Below are 22,634 nucleotides of genomic sequence, written 5' to 3' on the forward strand. Positions count from 1 at the left end.
GCTATACTTCTTCCAAGACAGATTTGTTCGTTCTTCTGGCAGTCCATGGTATATTCAATATTCTTCACCAACACCATAATTCAAAGGCATCAATTCTTCAGTCTTCCTCATTCATTGTCCAGTTTTCACATGCATATGAGACGACTGAAAATGCCCTGACTTGAGTCAGGCACATCTTAGTCCTCAAAGTGGCATCTTTGCTTTACAACACTTTCAAGAGGTCTTTTGCAGCAGATGTGCCCAATGCAATGTTTCGTTTGATTTCCTGACTACTGCTTCCATGGGCACTGACTGTGGATCCAAGTAAAATGAAATCCTTGACAACTTCAGTCTTTTCTCTGTTTATCATGATGTTGCTTATTCGTTCAGCTGTGAGGATTCTTGTTTTCTTTATGTTGAGGTGTAATCTATACTGAAGGCTGTAGTCTTTGATCTTCATCAATAAGTGCTTCATGTCCTCTTCGCTTTTAGCAAGCAAGGTTATCTGCATAACGCAGGTTGTTAATGAGTCTTCCTCCAATTCTGATGCCATGTTCTTCTTCATATAGTCCAGCTTCTCTGATAATTTGCTCAGCGTACAAATTGAATGAGTGTGGTGAAAGGGCAAAACCTTGATGCACACCTTTTCTGATTTTAAAACACTCGGTCTCCCCTTGTTCTGTTCAAATGACTGCCTCTTGGTCTAAGCACAGGTTCCTCACGAGCACAATTAAGTGTTTTGGAATTCCTGTTCTTTGCAATGTTATTCATAATTTGTTATGATCCACACAGTTGATTGCCTTTGCATAGTCAATAAAACACAGGTAAACATCTATTCAGGATACAGTGATGTTAAATTTCAAGGGGGCCTGAGAGAAAGATTCATGCTTAATTTAAGGGAATAAGCTGCTACAGCTCAGCATCTCTCATCTCACACTATTCTCACTCTTTCTATTAATTCAGTAACTGATTCTCTGTTAACCATGATACAGGTGTGACTAAAATCAAACTCTAACATAATGGTTGTAGGGGGTAAGGATTTATTTTGCTAAAAAGAAAACACCTGGATTTTTCTGGAATCTAATGCAGAAAGGAGAAGGAACCAGTGGTGTGCTAGATAGCTGAACTACATTATGTGTGTATCTTCCCAAGTCTATGTTCACCCCAGACACCCTTTTAGCTCAGTGGTGAAGTCATCTCCAAGTCTATGTTCAGTGCTCTCACACTGATAACTTGAAACTGGCCATGGTGGGAACATTTACACCATGGAAATTGGCAGCCATAACAAATCAATGTTTTGTTTTATTTTTCTTTGAAGAGCTGGCTATTAAACATTTACCACCACAGCAATGAAAACAATCACTCTTTGTGAGACATCTTTACTCAAATAGTCTCGTTTAATTCTCATGACCACTACTGAGGTAGATTTTTTATCCTCATTACACAGATGAAAGTCAGGCCTCACAATGTTAAGTCATCAACCAAGAATCCCAGTTTAAGCTTCAAAGCAGTGATTATGTTGCTTCTGCCCTCCGCACAAAAAACTAGTCAGCTTACAAAAGTGAAGGGCACTTGGATTTCTTTTTTCTCAGCATATCAAATAGGTATTTCCATGAACACAGAAAGCTATTCCTTAAAAAGAAAAATTCAAGCAGTCCAATTCGCCCCATCCTAATTTTTTCACTGTCCCTTGTTTTGCTCCTCCACTCATCTTACTCTCCTTAATAAATATATACTTGATTTCTTATCACCCTTACCTTACCTTTCAACATCCAATTCAACATTCTGTAAATATGTGCTTTCAAGGATTACCCATTATACTACACTGTATCAGGGAATAGACTTGTGCTTAATTAAGTGGTGGGAAAGGTTACGAATAATCTTCAAAACAACGGTTCCTCTTACATCTGCCTTCACCAAGGCCAACTATTCTATGGTGGGCTGGGCCGTGGATGGTCCAGTGATGGAGTCTGAGCCTGGGAGGAGCTGGGATACCTCTTAGATTCAGATGAAGTCTCTGGCATTAGCTCAGTAATGACTACTGTCAACAGCTGGTGTCAGGTATGGATGCGGTGCTTACAGGCAGGGGATACAGCAGAGACAGTTTGGTCGCCAAGGGTTAAGGTCTGAGGTGTGGATGGGAAAATCCAGGAAGCAGCAACAGGTGTCAGATGCAGTCTTAGATCCAAGAAGACATTTGTACAAAGAGTGACTTTAAGTGGCAGTGGGTGTTTGCCATTTTAGTAATGCATCATCACTTCTTTTCTGCCTAATCAAAGCTTGGCCACCTCACAAGACCCAGAGCTTTCCAAAGACAGAAAAGCACATGTGCAAAGGCACTGAAGCAGAAGGCAGCATTCTTCATGCAAGAATGGCAAGGCACACAATGAATGTGGAGAACAGGGTATATAAGTTGCAGGGTAGAGGATGAAGAAATCTTGAGTTTGAGTAGGGTCAGAAGAAGACATATCCTTGTACATAGTGCTAAGAAGTTTACTGTTTATTCTGAAAGCTTTGGGCAGGCACCACAGTATAAAAGTGAAAGGTTTCTATGTGCATTTTGGAAACGGCAGCAGAGGAGACAAGGGGTTATTAAAGTGAGAACTTGGAGACAAAGAGACTAGTTAGAAGGCAAAACACTATTGTAATAATAAAGATAACAGACAATGCAGGATTATACTGTGGAAATAGAATGGACAGGGCTTAGCAACTAACTTGATGTGGGAAAGTAGGAGATGGATGCAGGTGCACGTTTAGGAGCAGGATGTCAAAGAAGAGTATATTTTAGACTTTTTATGTTCCAAGTAACCACTGCTCATACAAGTATAAAAGTCCTGCAAAAGAAATTAATTTGTGGGTCTGGAGCTCAGAATGGAGATATACAGGATAAGGTAACTTAAGCTGCAGTCCAATTTAAAGTCCCCTTAAGTAATATAGAAAATTTACTGGCCCAGAAAAGCAGTTAAGTCCAGAGAAAAGACAGGCTTTAGGGTGGACATATCCAGTGGCTCAATCATGTCAGCCAGGACATTAGGTTCCTTAGAACTCTCCACTCTACCATCTCCACGTCCACTTCACCCTAAAGTTGGCTACTCTCGTGGTTTTAGGATTGCTGGATCTATGTGCTTCACCTTTGCTGGGAGAAATTTAGTCTACAAAAGAGCAATCTCCTCCTGAAACTCTGCCCTGATTGGGCCATCTTAGAACTAACCCCTGAAGCCAGGGAATACCATGCATGGATTGGTTTAGGCTTGGATGACCTAAATTAATCACTAGGTGAAGGGTGGGGATGGGATTACCCTGACTGGATGAGTCCAATCACAGCTGTCCCCGAAGATGTAGTAATCCCATACAAACTACACAGAATGGATTGTATGCTTGGGAGCAACCACAGTTGGAGATAGAGCTTCAAGAGTCTATCAGGGAGTATACTTTACAATGCATAGCCAAAGAAGTCTTTGGGAAAGGATATGCAAAACTCCATCATGCCACTCCCCTTTTAAATACTTCAAAGGCTTCCAATTGGTGTTAGGACAAGAGCAATGTTCTTAATTATCGGCATCAAGGCCAACTTGGTAATTCATACACACACCATCACTTTCTTTCCTCCACTTACCCTGATCCCCCAGACAATGCTCAAACACACCTTTGGGTCTTCCTGCTGCAGAACCTTGAACATGTGTTTGCTCTAGATTACTCTTCTATCCAACTCTCAGCTGAATCATGACTTCATTGGGGCAGCTTTCCTTACCCTCCCTGACTAATAATTAACGTCCTCCTGAATCATGTGTTTCATTCTTCTTCTTCCCTTGACTTGTCACAGATGGAACTTTACATTTTTATGATTCTCAAGAAATCTCTATCTTCCCCACTGGACAATAAGCTGCATGAAGACAAGGACTATGTCTAGTTCACTTTCCAATCTATCCATCCTATCCCTAATGCTTTGCTTAGTGCCTGGCAGGTAGGAGGCTCTAAGTACAATCTTAGTCAATCAGACGGCTGGGTCTGCAGCCCCTGCAAAGGTGCAGTACACACAGGAAAACCTCAAAAGATGCTAGCAGAATTCTTGAAGTTACAAAACAGCTCCTGTAATTCTGAGAAAAGTAACCTAACAGGACGAAAATTCATGAGTTTTCACCCTTTCTATTCACAATTAAAGGAGCCCTGGTGGCACAGTGGTTAAGCACTCGCCTGCTAACCAAAGGGTCAGCAATTCAAACTCACCAGCGGCTCTGTGAGAGAAAAGACCTGGAGATCAGCTCCCATAAAGATTATAGCTGGGAAACCCTGTGGGACAATTCTACTCTGTCCTATAGGGTTCCTATGAGTCAGAATTGATTTGACGGCAGTGGGTTTTGTTTTTGGGTTATCAGCCATTAACCAACGAAATTAAACCAGAGGTCCACCATAATGATTAGTCTGATACGTTACAAACAATGTGTCTTTCTCCATAATTTAAATAATAGCTCGTTTCACAAATATGCAGGCATGTATTAGGATTCAGCAGGAAATATGTCGGTCAGGAGTCTTAACACATTGAAACACTTTCCAGTCACATGACCAGACAGGAGTTAATACACGAAGCTCAAGCTCAGTGATTTCTATAGTAAAAATGCAGTGAAACAGTCAGACTTCATGTATGTCTTATCCCCTGACGGAAATCATCTGTTCTATGGTCACTGTAAAGAGAAATATTTGCCTCTTTATGCTCACTTTGATATGCACCCTAGTGACTTGATAAATATTCTACCATCATTGGCCTCAGGACAGAGGAGAAAACAACTGTTACCTCTATGGCAAAACAGCTTTCTGTGATCTGCTGATAGCAAGACATAAAGCGGATTAGGCATTCTGTGTCACTTACTCAGACGGCAGTTATAACTCAATGCTTTTTTCAAATCTTTCCACTGAAACTTCTCCACTGATTAACAAGAGTCTTATTAATATTTAAATTTCTGCTTCAATTACAATAATCAGACACCATGGCAACACCCTGTAACAGTTCACTACCTTCAACTTTTCAAAGCATTTTCACATAATATTTCATCTTTCCTTACAACTTTTATATATCAAAGAAATCTAATAGTTGGTCTAAGTCCTTAAGGCAAATTATTGGAAGAACTGAGAGGACAACCCAGAATTTCTCCTTTTAACCCCTTTCCAAACTCCCTCACACCCACTCTTCCTATACTATGAAAGGGAAGTGATATCTTTAGAAGTTGGAACCCCAAATTTGGATGGAGAAGGTTGTCTGAAGAAAAAGTGATCTCTCTAGCAAATCAATCCTTCAGAATCTCAATTCCCTAATGATCAGGACTTGCCCTTTGGGTTAAATATGCTCCCCTCCCCCCACAAATTCTATTGTTTAAGTAATACTGACTCTGAGAAGCATTTTTAATTCATTTCCATGGACTTTTTTCCCTTCAGCTACACAGAAACATAGACAATCTTTAAAAATTCAAGATGTATGTGAAGAGTTGGAGATACGTAGTACTTCATAAGCCACACCTGCAAATTATCAAGGATAAGCCTATCCAAGCCAATTAACCCACTGATGAGGAAATGTGCTGTTGTAAATAATAGACAATTTGGGCAAACTCTCCAGTTCAGTCCAAGTTGCTCAATCTTCTTGTTATGCATGACAGGAGATCCAAAAGTAAACTGAGGGGAGTAATGGAGATCAGTCCTCACAAGGATAGAAAATCTATTATAAAAGTTCATTCACATGGACTTAAGCACAAGAGTGTTTCCTGTGTGTTGTGGTTAAGAAAATAACACAAACTTAGCTGGATTATAAAAATACGAACACCATTTAGTCTATTTTACTCAGAATATTAGTTTATCAAAGGATGCAATGACACTATTAGTTTTGTCTACCCAATATCCACTTCCCTCTACTTCCTTCTTAATGGAGCCTGCAGGGTTTTGTTGTGGTTGCTGTTGTTTGTTTGTTTGATTTCACATACCCACCCCTCCCCAAGTGAATAAGGAGCAGATGACTTCATTTCCAGTTCCAAAGGTAGACCCTGAGTACTGTTAGCCAATCACAGCACTTGCCTGTCCCTGGACAGTGACTGTTGTAACAGCCAGCACTAAGACACAAAGGCATGTCTGCCACTGGGTTCCTGGGAAAAGATACATTAAGAGACCATCTCCTTCCTTCCCTGGATATTTATCTGTTTGGGGGTGATGCATAGACATCAGGGTAGAACTGCAGCAAGAATCTCCCTATCATTCCTAGGATGAAGCCAGTACACATAGGAGGAAAACTGCTACAGGTTTAGAATAGGTTACATGAGTTAATACATTTCCTTATATCCAAGCCAATTTGAGTAGGGGTTTCTTCGACTGCAGTTGAAAACATCCTAAATTATTAAACGATACATCTCCGCTCCCCACCACCCAGAAGTAGGTTTATGTATTTAATGTTCACTATGAGTCAGAATCGACTCCATGGTAATGGGTTTGGTTTCTTTTTTTTTTTTTTTAAATTCAAGAGGGGAGCCCTGGTGGCACAGTGGTTAAACAGTTGACTGTTAACCAAAAGGTCGGCAGTTCCAATCCACCAGTCGCTCCTTGGAAACCCTATGGGACACTTCTCTGTCCTACAGGGTCACTATGAGTCAGAATTCACTCGATGGACAACGTGTTTGGTTTTACAAGTAAGGTAAAGAGGGAGGAGCCCTGGTGGTACAGTGGTTAAGAGCTTGGCTGCTAACGGAAAGGTCAAGGGTTCAAATCCATCAGCTGCTCCACAGGAGAAAGATGTGGCAGTGTGCTGCCGTTAAGATTACAGCCTTGGAAACCCTAAAAAGTAACTAATATTTACAAGTAGTTAAATTTAAGCTACAAATAACTAATAAACATCAAGAAATTGCTTGCTGAAATATTTTTGAAAAGGAGATGGAACTTTCAACGGAAAGTTTCAGAGCCACTGCAGGATTTCAAGAGAACGTAAGAAGAATTTCAAAGGTTGAAAAGCACAAAGAAGGGAATTCCAAGGTGTGGCAAGGGAAAAGGTGAAATAGCCAGGGCCCATATAACAAAGGGGAAGGCTTTAACTCAAGATACACTAAGGAAGCAAGACCTGTTTTATTTCACTGAAGACTGAGTCTAACAAAGTAGTGAGAGATAAGAAGAGATCTGGATCTTCTCCATCAGCAAAAACACTTCACTGGACCTGTGCTCAATTCTACTACTTCGGCCTCTACAAAATTCTCCCCCTCCTTTTTTTCTTTGACTGCCACCTTTCTTAACAAGGACCTGAAAATCAGTTTCCCTGATTTATCCCACTCCAACCTACCTTGTGAAGTCATAGACAGCAGTCACTTCTCCATATAAAAACCTGTAATGGCTTCCTACTGCTTTCTGTATAGCCTAGCATATAAGGTCCTTTGTGCCCTGGTGGCACCGTGGTTAAGAGTTCGGCTGCTAACCAAAAGGTTAGCAGTTCAAATCCACCAGCCGCTCCCTGGAAACCCTATAGGGCAGTTGTACTCTGTCTTATAGGGTTTCCACGAGTTGGAATCGACTCAAGGGCAACGGGTTTGGGGTTTTTTTTAGTGTGTTCTTTAGAATTTAATGTCTTTTATCTTCTTTTCTCCTGTTACCCTGTGCTGCTATTCCCATTCATCAGATTCCACACTGTTACTCAATACACCCCTGGCTGTCTTGTCTCTGAGGAGCCCTGGTAGCACAGTGGTTAAAGCACTTGGCTGCTAACCGCAAGGTCAGTGGTTTGAACCTACCAGCTGCTCCGCAGGAGAAAGATGTGGCAGTCTGATTCCGTAAAGATTACAGCCTTGGAAACCCTATGGGGCAGTTCTACCCTGTCCTACAGGGTTGCTACGAATCGGAATCGACTCGACAACAATGCGTTTGATTTTTTTTATCTTATCTCTATGCCATTCCTCCACCTGGTCAATATCTCTTCACACCCAATAAATGTATGTAGAATGAATAAATAAACGGATGATTCCATTGAGGGAAAACACACATACACATACACACTATGCATACAGAGCTAAGGGATGAAATATATTTCACAAAGATTAAATGGAAGTTCTCCACAAAGTACCTACATATAATTTAATATTTCAACTTTAAGGTAGGTAGTACATATAACAAATACAATCTGTAATCTACTTAATATTAAATGGTAAATTGCCTTCTCACAGGAAATATGAACTTTAATTTGGCTCTTTATGGGGCATGGAGTTCCTAGGTGGTGCAAACGCTTAACAAACTCAACTGCTAACAGAAATGTTAGAGGTTCAAGTCCACCCAGAGGTATCGCGGAAAGCGTGGTGATCTACTTCTGAAAAATCAGTCATTAAAAACCCTATGAAGCACAGTTCTGCTCTGACACACACCGGGTTGCCATGAGTTGGAACTGGCTCAACGGCAACTGGTTTTTGGTTTTATGGGACACGGTTTATCTTATATTGTATTACCGTAGGATCAGAAATTAGAACACCTGTGTATAATAGTGTATTCTAGATATCTTCAACCTTAATATGCATCTATGTAAATACTTCTGTAAATTGTTTTTCCTATCTATCACCTAAATTGATAAACTTCAACTGCATTCATGCACAATGATTTTAAGGACCTGTGCTTCTGTCCTCAAACATCCCTGGCACACTTAATACACACCATCTCCAAGATTCAAACCTTTATAATCATGCAGGGTCTCAGCTTCAACATCACCTCTTTGGACCACTCTACATACAAAAGCATCCCCAGTTCCTACTCACCCCTTACACTCACTAGCTCCTTACCTGGCTCCATTTTTTCCCCACAATATTTATCACTCTTTGGAATTATCTATTTATTGGTTGGTGAGCTTGTTAAGTGATCCTCAGCAGGATGAAAGCTTCAAGAGGACAGGACTCTGACGGGGTATCTGTGGTCCTAACCCTAGAACAGTGGCTTGCTAAGAGCTCAGTGAACATTTGTTGAATGAATAAATGGATGTATTCAACATTAAAACTCAGGATCCTTGTAATGAAAAAAAAAGAGAATGTCAGCAAAAATTGTGAAATTTGATAAAATAATTTTGAACAAAAGCAATTTTTAAAATGTCAATGGAGGCATATTATTACAAGCCACAATATAATAAAGAAAGCATTGTTTCCAATAAGGGCTTTATACATTTTTTATTTTATCATTATATGCTTTATTTCTCTAAAACACTGAGTTCAGGGATCTATGAAAAAATACACAAAGATGAGGTACAAACTTAATTTGAAACATACAAAAAATTCATAAGATGAAATTCAAAAATTAGTACCCCTTTAAAATAAAAAACAGATTTGGAATGGTGTAACTCAACTACCTGATAACATAGTTTACTACCGGTTTACTCAAGGGATTGTGTATAAAGCTCTCCATTTTCTTAAAAAAAGGAGAACCAGCTGCTAGGTATATACAGCACCCTTCAAAAGTCCCTGCTAAGGCCACAAATAATTGCAAAACTTGTTCAAATCAAACGGACGATTTATTTTATGTATAATTTTGCCAAGTCTTTACAAACATCCATGGATGGTTCTGCACCCCATTTGAAAGGATTTGTTATAGAACTACACTGGCATAAGCAAACAAAACTATTCTCAATATTTATCACTCATAACAAAAAAATATAAAGTTCTTCGTTCATTTGTGGTCATGAAAATTCTTCTTCCCCTAGACTCTCATTGGCTATCATCTGATATACAAAACAAGCATGGTTTTGAGTTTAAATGGAACAGACATATTCTCTCTTTAGGTGTCCTTATTCCTAGCAATTTTCAAAAATTCAGAAACACTTATTTCTTGCTTTCTTCACCCTCCCCTCCCCCCGTGTCTGTATTTAAAAATATATCTTGGCCCTCCATTATAGAGCCATGTTTAGACCAACAGGAGTGAGACTAGTTTTAAAAAGTCTTTCTTACAAGTTTTTGCTCTCTGAAATTATTGAGAATGGGAGAGAAGAAAGGAGTAGTGGCCAGAAAAATGCACAATGGGGCCACTGGGCTGGGCTAAGAATTGAAAGATGTGTACCAAGATAAATGCATATGCTCACCTAATGTAGGCTCAAACTTCGTTGTCAGAAAGACTATCCAGGGCTGGGAGTATGACCCTACTGATCCTCCAGTCTTTAATGGTTATAATCTCACATTCTCACGTTAGAAGACTGGAGGACAAAGCGAGCAACAAGCTGGTCAAACAACTGACCTAATGTAAAATAAAGGGAAACGCTCCTCTGGCTTCCCATAGATTTAGTATGCCTGGGGAACCTTTTGTCGTTGTCATTGTCCTTTTCTTTTTAATTTAGAAAAGTGGCTCCAGGGTAAATAAGAGAAGTCAAAGGGAGAAAAGACTTTCTTTACAAAACAAGCTTTCCAAACACACCTGTACGCTATTTTGAGGATTGCGTGTATCGTACAGATATCAGAACCATGATTAGTAATCCTCCAGTTGGCTCCACTAGTTCTTAAACTTAGAATCTCTGTAGCGGTTCTCAGAATTTAGTGGAAATACGAATCCCAAAGGGAGCACATTAAAGATGCTGGCCTTGGGACAACATACACAGTGGAGCCCAGGAATCTGCAGTCTTAAAAAATACCTAGCAGTTTAGGATGCAGGAGTACCCACTTTGAGAAATATCGGAGTCTCAATGAGAGTCAGAGTTTCCCTAATCGGACTGACCCTCAGACCCACTGTATCAGTCGTCTGGAACACAGTTAAAAATACATATATGCTCCTGGGTACCTCCCAGTGGTGCTGCATCAGAATCTTCCAGAAAGGGCCGAGGAATCGGAATTTTTCAACAAGCTCTCCACCCACCTCCATACACACCTCGTTCCCCACACGCACATATTCTGATGGCAGACAGAGAGTTGTAATCTCTCTTTAAAGGTTCTTTGAGAGATGCCTTGCCTACAAGTGCCCACAGAGCTACAATCAAAGAGGAGGTAATAATGTTCAGAACTCAAGTAGCAGGCAAGTATCAGGGTGAATATTAACCATCACCCTCAAAGAAAAAAAGTGCACCACAGCGCACCAAGAACTCCACAGAATCTAGTAGTATTAATGTACTGACATCAAAGCTCACAAAGGACTAGGAAACATAGCTTAAATACCAAAAAAAGAAAGAAAAGAACCCTTTGTGAGGGAAAATGATTTGCCATTTTCCACAAGGCAATCTGCATCCTGAAAACAAATAAACACACCACACAAGAGAACATAATTTTCAAGCAGACGTAGAAATATTCAAGGTTTCTTTCAGATCTCCCCCACAGGATTCAAAAACACTCAGTGATGAGAGCCTGTTCTTAAACAACCTGAAACCACTAACACCTAAGCACATGTGAGATATCAAAACAAAACACTTCCCCCACATCCCAATCCCGACACGGTGATGAAAAGCAGCCGTCATCTGATTCAATCAGACCACATTCAAAGCAGGTGGTTCTGAACATTATTTGAGCCAAGCGTGCAAGCTTCTTCCTCACACGCAGCAGCAACAATATCACGACACATACATATATTTTTTAATGAGGCATGAAGAACCAGCAAGAACAGTTTCAAACCTTTTTCTGGCTAGAATTTAATCTCCACCTCTTTAGTCAAAAAGTGTAAAGAACATCTTCCTTGGAAAATGTGCCTCAGAAGATCAGTAAGCACAAGGAAATCTCTAGAAATTAAAATACTTCTATTTTGAAGACTCGTGAAGTTTCAAATCAAAGACGGTCAAAATGGGATTTCTGTGGTTATTTTGCCTATCTTGGAACAAATATGGATTTAGTTCCTTTTAGGCAGGTTCAAAATTATTTTCCATTTTTTTTAAATTTTACTCCAACGAAACGAGAAAAACTGACCATAAAGGCACATATTCTAGGCTCTAATCCCTTTCTACTTATTAACTATATGGCAGAGATAACATATTCAATCTTGTTGTGTCTCAGTTTCCTCATATGTAAAATGGGGTACTAATATATATTGTCTGACAGATTAAATGAGATCACTGAGGTACTAAGCAGAAAACCATGCAAGTAGAAGTGAAAAGTACATGTCTTTTAAAGTAGTATTATTTAATATTAACAACTGTTGCAATTAATCTTCCTCTGAAAAAAGAATTTAGCTACAATTTGATTTAGAATAGAGAAGCTTCCAATTGTTAAAAATAAATAAATTGAGTATACAAAGCAAGATTTAATAATTTGCTATGTAGTTCTGGCATATATGTAACCTTGTTAAAGGTAGACAACAATGCTTCTATCCAGAGTTCCCATAAAGCCAGACAAAGAAACAATGGTGATGCTCTGGCCCCTCCCTGTAAGTGTTTAACAAATTCTTCAATTGAAAAAAAAAAAATCTATCTTGGACTGCTCCCGTATTTCTGTGAACATCTTCAGTGCGATATAGAAATGTTGACACAGAAAGGCAATGATTAAGAATGTTGGTTAGGAAAGATGAGAGAAGACGTCTCAAAAGTATTAATGGAAAGGTGGTTAGGAAAAAGCAGGGAGGAAAAAAGAAGTCTTTCAAAAGATGAATTTCCATTAAACTTCAGTTGATTGTGGGGAAAAAATTCCAGGCTATTAGTCTGTAATGTTGGTTAATAGTTTTCCTTATTTTGAGAAAACAATGAAAACTAATGAGATACATCCAGCAGCTTTAAAAAATGAATTACTGTGCATAATTCGTAAGCCCTTACACCACATGCCTGCATGCAGTCCTTCTTTTAGTCAAGGTTTCAAATTAAGGTTATTATTTATGAGAAAAAGTTGGAGAGACATTAAGAGCTACAACAATTCCCTTAGACCATCAGCCAGGAAGAGCAGTTACACTGAGAATGAATGGAAGATCTACTCCAAGCCAAATATTTAAACAGGGGTGCAAAGGATACACACACAGCAATCCGCACGCACCTGTCACTGCAAAATTCAACACTCACACAATTGAAAGGGCATTCGTGTTCACAAATCAAGTAATTATATCCCTAACTATCCATCTGCATATGCAATTACCCAGTCTGTTGCACAGAAAAGCAGATTTTTGCAGGTGTTTCTTTACCATCATTCCTTCGAAATCCAGTTGCCCTTTATGTCCCCAAATCTGGGCACATACCAGTCCTCTAATTGAGTCTTCGTGGCACTGTGGTGAAGATCAAGTGTTATGTTTTCACATACCGCGTGCACATACAGAAGATTCTGTAATCTAATCAGGCTCTTGCTCCCTATTACCACTTAACTAATGGTTTAATGGGCTCCGTTTACACCTTGGTGTTAAAACGACACGCAATGGGCTTTATAACTCCTTTGATGAATCTGTTCCTCGGTTTCTGACACACTGTCATGCATATGGACTTTAGAATCGCAGGGTTGAAACTCTCATGTGTCAAGTAAAGTTAAAAAATAGAATGACAAAGTAGTAGACAGAAAATGGGTATGTGTGGTTGAAGGCAGTGTTTAATCAAAAGGAAGCTTATCTGAATTCTGTAATCATAGAAATTCAAATTGCAAAGTAGTTTTCTACAGTCAGACTTGTTAAACATTTGTTCTGATTGGTGCAAATCGTACTTCTGTACAGTCATAGTATAGCTGAGAAATCAATAACATCTTCCACCCTGAAAGCATCTAGGGAGCAGTTCCCTTTCATGTCAATCTCAGACCTAAAATAATCTCAGACCCAACTTCATAGAAGCGAACAGGACATCAAATGGCATCAAGTCCAATAATTAACACTGAAGGAGAAACCAACGTCCAAGCTAACGCAAAGATATCCAATGTCTCAGAATGTCTTTAAAGAATTGATTCTAGAACCTTTGTATACTTGATAGTATTTCTAACTTTCATGTCTACACTGTTTGCAGCTAGCTAATGTTCATATTCTGCTATGAAATCACTGACATGCACTTTCTTTAATTTTTTAGATTTTTCTGGATGTATATTTTAAACAATAAAAAGTCTATTTAATACTATAGCAGTAGTTTGCTGTTGTGGCAAAAAAAAAGTTGTGGGGCTAAACTTTGTGTTTTCTTTCTGATGGAAGCTTCCAAAAACATATTTCCATATGTTCCTTTCAACAAATATCATGTACAACGTTTAGACATCACTGTTTGGATCAAAACAAGACCCCGTTTATTTTCTACTTGCTGTAAATTCAGCGGACAGGCTGTAATAAAAACAAAATGTAGGGAGAAAAAATAGGCTTAGGGCTCAGCTCTTTTGACTTCTTACCTTTACACCAAGGACAGGATGCTGGTGGCCCCCAAATTTTTTTGTTTGCCCTGCATAGGATTCTTAGGGATGCTGACAGAATGTCTGCAAACTGGGCCTGCACGCTCCAGCTGCCCCAGACAACTTCCTATTACCTTACCTGGCTCACGTTCACATTACCTGCCTTGACTCCAAAGCCAGGTGCATTTTCAAGGTCTGCTGTACTCAGACTGCCAGAAGAATGAACAAATCTGTCTTGGAAGAAGTATAGCCAGAATGCTCCTTAAAAGCAAGGATGGCGAGACTTTGTCTCTCTTACTCTGGACACATTATCAGGAGGGACCAGTCCCAGGGAGAAGGACATCACAATTGGTAAAGTAGACGGTCAGAGAAAAACAGGAAGACTCTCAACAAGATGGACTGACACAGAAGCTGCAACAATGGGCTCCAACATACCTACTGTTATAAGGATGGCAAGGGACTGGGCAACATTTTGTTCTGTTATACTTAGGCCGCTGTGATCGGAGCTGACTCAACGGCACCTGCTGTCACCATTGTGACTGAACTGATAAGGTGAGAGGAGGAAAGACATAAATTTGAAAGAAGAAGAAGAAGAAAAAAAAAAAAGAGGCGTCTCTGAGATTGCCATGAACAGAGGCTAATTCCTATCCCCACTGACACAGCTGCCCATCTCTGCTAAGATACAGCTAGTGTTTGGTGTTAAAGTATTCGGGTAGTTGATCTCATGATCTGTTCCTGTATTCCTAGTAGTGTTTCTAGATAACAGTGTTAGCATGAGTTATCCTAGGGAATTCTCCTAAATAAAGTGAAAGGATTAGTGACCAGTATTTAAAAAACAAGAAATTAGATACCACCACCAACTTGCAAGCTCTTAAACAAAAAAAAATAAAACTCGGGCTAAGTTGGTATTTCCCAAAATTGTTTCCTGCAAAATGTTCCTCATGAGAGGTATTCCATGAGGATGGGGCTCTATGGTCAAAGCTGTTTGGGAATCACTACAAACTGTATCACCCTCTTGGGGTGTTTTACAACATTTAAGGCAGAATGTGCCCAAAACTAAATTTCTATTAGCATGCCTTGAAACAAAGTCTAAAAAATACTGTTCTAAATTACTCTTTCAGAAGGAAGCGTGGAGTAACTTTAACTATACGTGACTGCTTTGTGAATTATAAGATGTATATTAAAAACTAACAAATGGAATAAGTATAGATTTTAGTACATACACCTCCCCACCTTGACAATTCTTAAATGCAGAAATGTGAGAAAATTAATCTATAAATCAACATGAATATCCAAAGACCAAAACTCCTTTGTCTCTCTGCAGAGAATATGACAGGAAGTCACATGGGAAAACCCCACCTCATTCTTGTCTTCAGTTCTGTGATCATTTGTTAAGCTGGTCCCTAATCCAATTTTATTTCCCCAGGCCGATGCTCCTGCACCTTTCCCATCAACCTAAATATAAACAGCAACATATACTTCATGTATGTTTAAATATTTTCAGTTGGCCAAACCAAGGAACTTAGACTATCGCAATACATTTGGACTTTAGACTTTATTTTGCAAATGTTTTCTTCATTTTTACATGACTTTGAATTCATTACCCTATTAAACTAGTAAATTATAGTCATAACCAAACTTTATTACTTAGCATCAACAGCTGGATTTTTACATCTTTGGCCAAAGCACCGCAGTTAATTTGAAAAAAAAAAAAAAAATTTTTTTGGGGGGGGGTGGGGGTAAACAAAAAGCTTGGCCAAGAATGCACAACCAGGAAGAAATAGAAGTGAAACAGTTTCAGCGAACACAGGCTCTTCTTCAACTAATAAAGTAACCACAAACTGTATACATAGTCCATAAAAAAAAATAAAAAGATATCCTGAATGAAAACTGTGGAATCAGATGAAAGGTGGTTTGGATATCCATAGAGGAAAAACGGCTAGTGAGAATGAAGGGCTTTCTCGGCTAAATGGTCTTTTGAGATTAGTATTATGATTTAAGTCTACTTCAAAATGGTTTCAGCCTTATTAAAATTACATTAAAACTAGCCCTGATGTATTTGCATTTAAAGGGTTGCCTAACACTACTTAGCAGGCCCTGAATGCAGTCCCTGTTGATTTACAGTATGAGGACACCACAATCACAGACATTTTTCAGGATAAAGGACAATAATACTCTGAACAAAAGGGTTTAAGGATACAAGTCATCAGAAACATGAATAGGAGAACTACATTTATTTGCAGAATAGAACACACTCACCTGCACATTAAAACAACCCCGAGCTCGCCAGACAAGGGAATTATTATTATTCTGTTACCTGTGGTCCTTTGCAGTAGGACCACATTCAATTCAGGAACATTGTACTTTTGTACGAACATAAATCTTGAAAGGAAAATAGATAATAAACCATTTTTTTCTATTTTAAAGTATCTCAGTTAAAGTTATTAACTCTGATCCTTTCAATCCCATACATACTAAGAGAAAGGAGTATCTTATTGCAACAAATATAAAAATCTGAAGCAGATAATGAAGTCTTTCTTTAAAAAACAAAATTGACACAAAGCAACACAGCTCAAAGAAACAGGAGCCTTGACCTTCTTTTTAAAAAAAAATCAGTGCATTTTTTGGCCTGACTCTTTAATCATCAAGAGCTCAACCTCAGGGCTCCTGGTTTTACTATTGTAACCAATTCATTCAAAACTTGTTTGATTCAGACTGTTGACTCATTTAAGTCAACATATGAGTTGTTTCAGAGTTTCTTAAGTGACTTATCAAAAACCTACGCCAAAACAAGAGAATTTAAAACCAGAACCTAGTGCCCATCTGGAACACATCGGAATAGCATACAAGGAAGCTGGGGACTATTAAGAAGCTGTTTGGGGTAGAAAAGTTCCTGAGGCAGTTCATCAGGCACTTATTTCTACCTCTAACTGTTGAATAATTTGTTTCATTTTTTAAATTTTGACCTAAACATTCGAAAGATGTGAAAGCACTTTGGAAAGTTAAAAGTGTTACACAAAACTGTTATGATCATTTAATTATGAGAAATGTTGAGCATGCATGAGGTTTTATGAGAGTTAATTCTGTTCTACGGCTGAGTTATTAAAAGGAAAACATGAACAGAAAATTCCTGGGCTGCAAACAAATATATTTTTAAGGACAAACATGTTTAGAAACAAACAAAACTCATTGCTGGATATTTTATACTTCCAATCACTATATTCATTATCAATACAACAGATAAAGAAAATACACATTTCAAGTCATGATGAAAATGGTCAAAATAAGATTAATTTTGTAGAAAATAGAAATGTTAGAAAATTGTACAATAGGCAGCAATTTCTGTAACGGCACTATAATCCGGACCTAAGAGAATTATCTATTTTACATTGTTCTTTTTTAATTAGGAAAAGAAATTTATATTCATTAAAAAGAAAAAGACTGAACTTCTGAACAGTTTGAATTATTCAGGATCTGCACTTTGCACGGAGGTGAGTGGTGAGATCTTTTTTTTTTTTTTTAATTCAAGCAGGAATCATCTGTAGGCATCATCTGAGCTTTCCCCTATTTTTCCATTTCCTTGGTTTAGGCACTGATGGATATCGTCATGCCCCCTCTTTGTCTGCTTCCTCCTATGTTTACAACCACAAGCCTCCTGTACTATAATACATGCTTTCCAGGGAAATAAAACCCAGAGATGTGGTAAATGAAAACGGGAGCAACAAAAGCAAGGCAGGAGAGGGAAGTAATGTTCAAAGTTTTCATACAGCTAACTCTGTTTATAGCTGCCAAGTAAAGAACCTAAATTCAAGTGCTTTATAATTGTTACAAATTGTGCCAAAGTACAGTGTGTTACAATAAATTATGAAGCTTATCTAAATTATAAAAGTAATTAAACTTCCCTCAGATAATCATAATTCTGCCCTCCATAAATTTTCTGTTCATTGCATATTCAACAGCTATGTGTTCCAGTTAAACAAAAAAACACAAAACTAAAAAAAGAAAGAAAAAAGAGAGAGAGAGAGACTCTCCTTCCAAAAACCACTACGCACATATAGGCATACAACGTATCTAAATTCCAGAAATGCATAAACAATTACTTTCCAGATCTTCAAACCATAGCAAATGTTAATAAAAATATTTACACAAGAATCAATTCTCTTAGAGCTTTGAATTTTTTAGTTTTGTTTCCCTCTTATTATTACAGACATTTGTTTTAACATGGGTTTTCTCCTGCATCCCAACATTTCCTCTTGCTGCATGAAGCCATGAATCTCTGTTAGCATATTACCATACAATCTGTTGCAATAATAACAAAAATAATGAAAGCAACAGCAACCCAGTTATATGGCCCTTTCCATTTGCAACACAGTCCCAACTTCTTTGTATACTCTAAGTGGTAAAATACACACAAGAACCATCAACTGCCAAAACAGAGCAGCCTAGAATGGAATACAGCTGCTGCTCAAAATCAAACCAAACAGGAGCTGTAAAATTAATAAAAAAAAAAAAAAAAAGGAAAGCCACAAGGGAGTATGCAGAGGATGACACCATTTCGAGGTTTAAATTTAAAGACCTGAAATGACATCTTGATGCTCATAAGGACAAAATCTATTTTCAAAAAATTCAGCAACATTGTGTCTTCCCAGTGGGAGCAAATCAGCCAAGCAGGTGGGTTAGTGATGAAGGAAACCCTTGTTCTATTAAAAATATCTTCAATAATTAGCAAACATGATGAACAAATTAAGAGAAAGCATACAGGTTAAAGCACAAGTTTGCAAAAAGTTTCCCAGCTTTTAGTCTGATTCTTATTTGGGTACCTCATTTCTCAATCCTAAATCAAGCACTTCTATTTCAGTATATATTCCAATTTAACTAAAACATTTATTTTATAAACAGAAAAGGAAATGAGTTTGAATAAGATATATTTATGCAATTACCATATCTAATAGCCAATTATGTGTCCTCCTTACATGAACAGATAAATAATATATGCACATACGTTTATCAATCTTGTCTGTGAAGGAAAGAAGAGAGAAGAAATTAAAAGAGCAAACCATTATATACGGCATGCAGTTTTTTCATTATTTAATATTTGCATAAGGGGATGCAATATTTGTCTTCGATAAAGCTACAAATTATAAACACTTAGCTTAGATTTTTGTAATCCAAACTAAAATATACAGCTATTAATTATATCATTTTACCTGGCAGTTATATTTGTTACAACCATCTACCTTATTCTGTATAATAAAAGCAGGGAACATGTTAATCTGTTGCTTTTAAAACATTAATTATTTCAACATCAAATTTTTTTTTAAAAAAACAGACTACCTCACAGTATGGGGGAGGGAGAATTATGAGAAGTTAATTTGAGAATAGGATCGGATGTACTACACTTCTAAAGTGTCCATTAACTAAAGCTACATGAAACTCGAAGAGGGAAAAAAAAAACTCTGACATCCCCATGAATACCAAATTAATTCATTATGATCGGTGCTACTACAATGAACACAAAATTAATTCATCACAGTGGAATACGCAAAGCACTACCCACTTGTTATACCTACTGACAAAAAATAATAGGACAATTATCCTCCACCAGGGTGACACACGTGGCCGTGGGCACTGCCTGCAAGTCAGGCTCACAAAGGTGTTTCCTTTCCTGGGAGTCTACCAAGGTATTTTTGCAAGAAGATTCTTTTATCAGCCATATTAAACAGAGTATAAGGTGTTTGAAAACCTAAACTACCAATGGCTCTCCCTACTTTTGCTGCTCCCTACCAGGTCTGGGACTAGGGTGAGGCAAGTAAGGCATCGAGGGTGAGGCAAGTGAGGCATCTAGGGTGCAAGACTTATAGGCCTGGGTCCTATAAGTGTCAGCACTGTGTTTGCAAGTCTCTGAGAGTGAGTGCCTTGGTCCTACCCAGGCTGCAAGTCCAGACTCTAAAGCGTGACCACCTCCCTTAACTGGGGAGTCCAGGGCTCCTGCCACACAAGTGGAGACCAGACAGAGTCCTGACACCTGCATACAGCTGCTGGTGTTACGGCCAAGGGCAGCTGTATTCTCCTCTAAGGAAACATTTCTGGACCTCTGTCTCCTCCGAAAACCTTAGACATATTTATGAGCACTAGACTTACCCCCATGAGAGTTGGTCTACCACAGGACTCTGTCACAGGATACATAAAAAGTGGGAAGAGTCCGTAAATCATCCTGACATACGCCGGCGGTGGGGGGCGGTAGGGAAGGGGGGTTGTTGGGTTTTTTTCTCCCACCATCAGAGATATGATGCCCCCAAGACCTCAGGAGCTTGAGTCTACTTTCCACTCCTGTCACCAACTTAAAGACCTGCTTGGTGTTTAAAGGGATCCCTGGGTGGTACAAATGGTTAACCATGCTCAGCTGCTAACCAAAAAAGCTGGCAGTTCGAGTCCACCCACAAGCACCTTGGAAGAAAGACCTAAAGATCTATTTCAGAAAAATCAACCACTGAAAACCCTATGGAGCAGAGTTCTGCTCTGACACACATGGTGTCGCCGTGAGTCAGAGTCAACTCAATGGCAACTGGGTTTTTTTTGGTGTTGAAACAGGTCTTTCCTCAGTAACTTTAAGGGGTTTTAGCATTTGAAAAGTTACATATAAGATGGCAGAGAACTCTTTGCTACAGATGACAAGTTTCTCCATGATAATGAGCCCCATGAAGTGACGGTGCTTTGTGCCTCAATTTGTAAATGCCCCTTAAAGCTAGAGAATGCTTAAACATCTTTGGGCAGCTGGGTAGTATAGTTCCAATGTACCTATCTACAAGATCATTCTTGTGGTAAATTTCCCTCCTTCCCTGGAAACAATGAAGTTGTTTTTTTAATGTTTGTATCTTCAATTATGGGCTGATCTTAAACACTTTGACAGAACAGGTCCAAGAAATACTAATATTAGCCAATGCAAAGAAAAGGTCCAACTTAATGTCATAACTTCCTAAAGAAGAAACTTATTCAGAAATGTTCTTGGAGTATATAGGGACCCCACAGATGGGTTCCCTTTCCTTTGCTAAACTGCTATCCTGCTCCTCATCCTTATTACTCAGCCTTTGTGGGTGCTCACGCTATCTCAACACATATGCACATCACAGATGTGGCACTCAGGTAGGAGGAAACAGGAATCTGCCACAACATACGGACAGAACATTATATTCCCACCTGAGAACAGGGTATCAGTAAATGCTGAGAGCCTTAGCAGAGTAGAGGCAATAGGTTGAAGTTCAGCAAACGAGAGCAAAGTTTTAGCACCTCGTGAAAGAAAACTCAGAGACTTTTTCAGCTAAACCTAGCTCCATCTGTGTTTGTAGGACAGAGATTCTCAAAGTGGACTGTACATTAGAATCACCTGGGGAGGTTTTAAAATGCCTCAATTTAATTGGGGGTGGGACCGAGCATCAGGATTTGTTTCCTAAGTTCTTCAGGTGATTCTAATGTGCAGCCAGGACTGCAAACCACTGAGACAGACGCCAGATGGCCATGTATCAGGTACCTGGGGAAGGGAGTTTTACTCTGAGGGGACAAATCAGTGGCTAGTTCCCAAGCCTCGCCACTTATCCAAACCCCCTCAGAGTTTTTATTAAAATACAGACTCCCTGACCCAATCCAAGACCTGTTGAATCAAAATCTCGTGAAAGAAGTTTCAGGACTTTCTGTTAATTTAAAAAAAAAAAAACCTTCAGATACATTTTGATTGTCAACTGGGTTTGGGAACAACTAACCAGCTGCCGTGAAGTTGACTCTGACTCACGGCGACCACACGTGTGTCAGAGCAGAACTGTGCTCCATAGGGTTTTCAATGCCTGATTTTTTGGAAGGAGATCACCAGGCCTTTCTTCTCAGGCACCTCTATGTGGACTCGAACCGCTAAACTTTCAGTTAACAGCCGAGCATGTTAACCCTCTGCACCACCCAGGGACTCCTGACCTAGATGAAACTCCAGAGTTCCTACCCTAAACTTTGCTAATAACATTTCACATGTAGACCGGTGATGTTAGCCTGCCAGAGAATTGGGAACGGCAGGGGAAAACGGTGGAGGAGGGGAGAAGTATTTAAGAAAAAAATAAAGAGAAAAGAAATTTAAGTGTCCTCTAAGCACCCACAAGTCTGCTTCTTAAAGTGCTGATAATGAGCAGTGGTGTGCTGAAAAGACCAATGAAACTAAATTTTGTACCAGTTCATTTCAGCACATCCTGTTTATAAGACTATTTAATGAGTCATTCAGCCAGGATGATTTTCTGTCTGAATATGTTAATTGCCATTTTTTTCATCGCTCTCTATTAAACAGTACAGATAAAATAGGCATGCTCATGTTTTTCAGCTCTATCAGCCTCTCACCCTCAAAGGAGCCAGCAAACAGGACTAAATAAAGGGGAACTTTTTTTTTTCAAA

General features: G+C 38.9%; 1 protein-coding gene across 12 annotated transcripts in view; it reads right to left on the reverse strand.

Moving 5' to 3' along the window:
• TCF4 (transcription factor 4) overlaps positions 1-22,634 on the reverse strand; it is a 391,702-nt gene that overhangs the window by 277,635 nt on the left and 91,433 nt on the right. The window lies entirely within an intron of this gene.

The sequence above is a fragment of the Trichechus manatus genome, unplaced genomic scaffold (genome assembly GCF_000243295.1).
Source record: "Trichechus manatus latirostris isolate Lorelei unplaced genomic scaffold, TriManLat1.0 scaffold00063, whole genome shotgun sequence".
NCBI classification, from domain to species: Eukaryota; Metazoa; Chordata; class Mammalia; order Sirenia; family Trichechidae; genus Trichechus; species Trichechus manatus.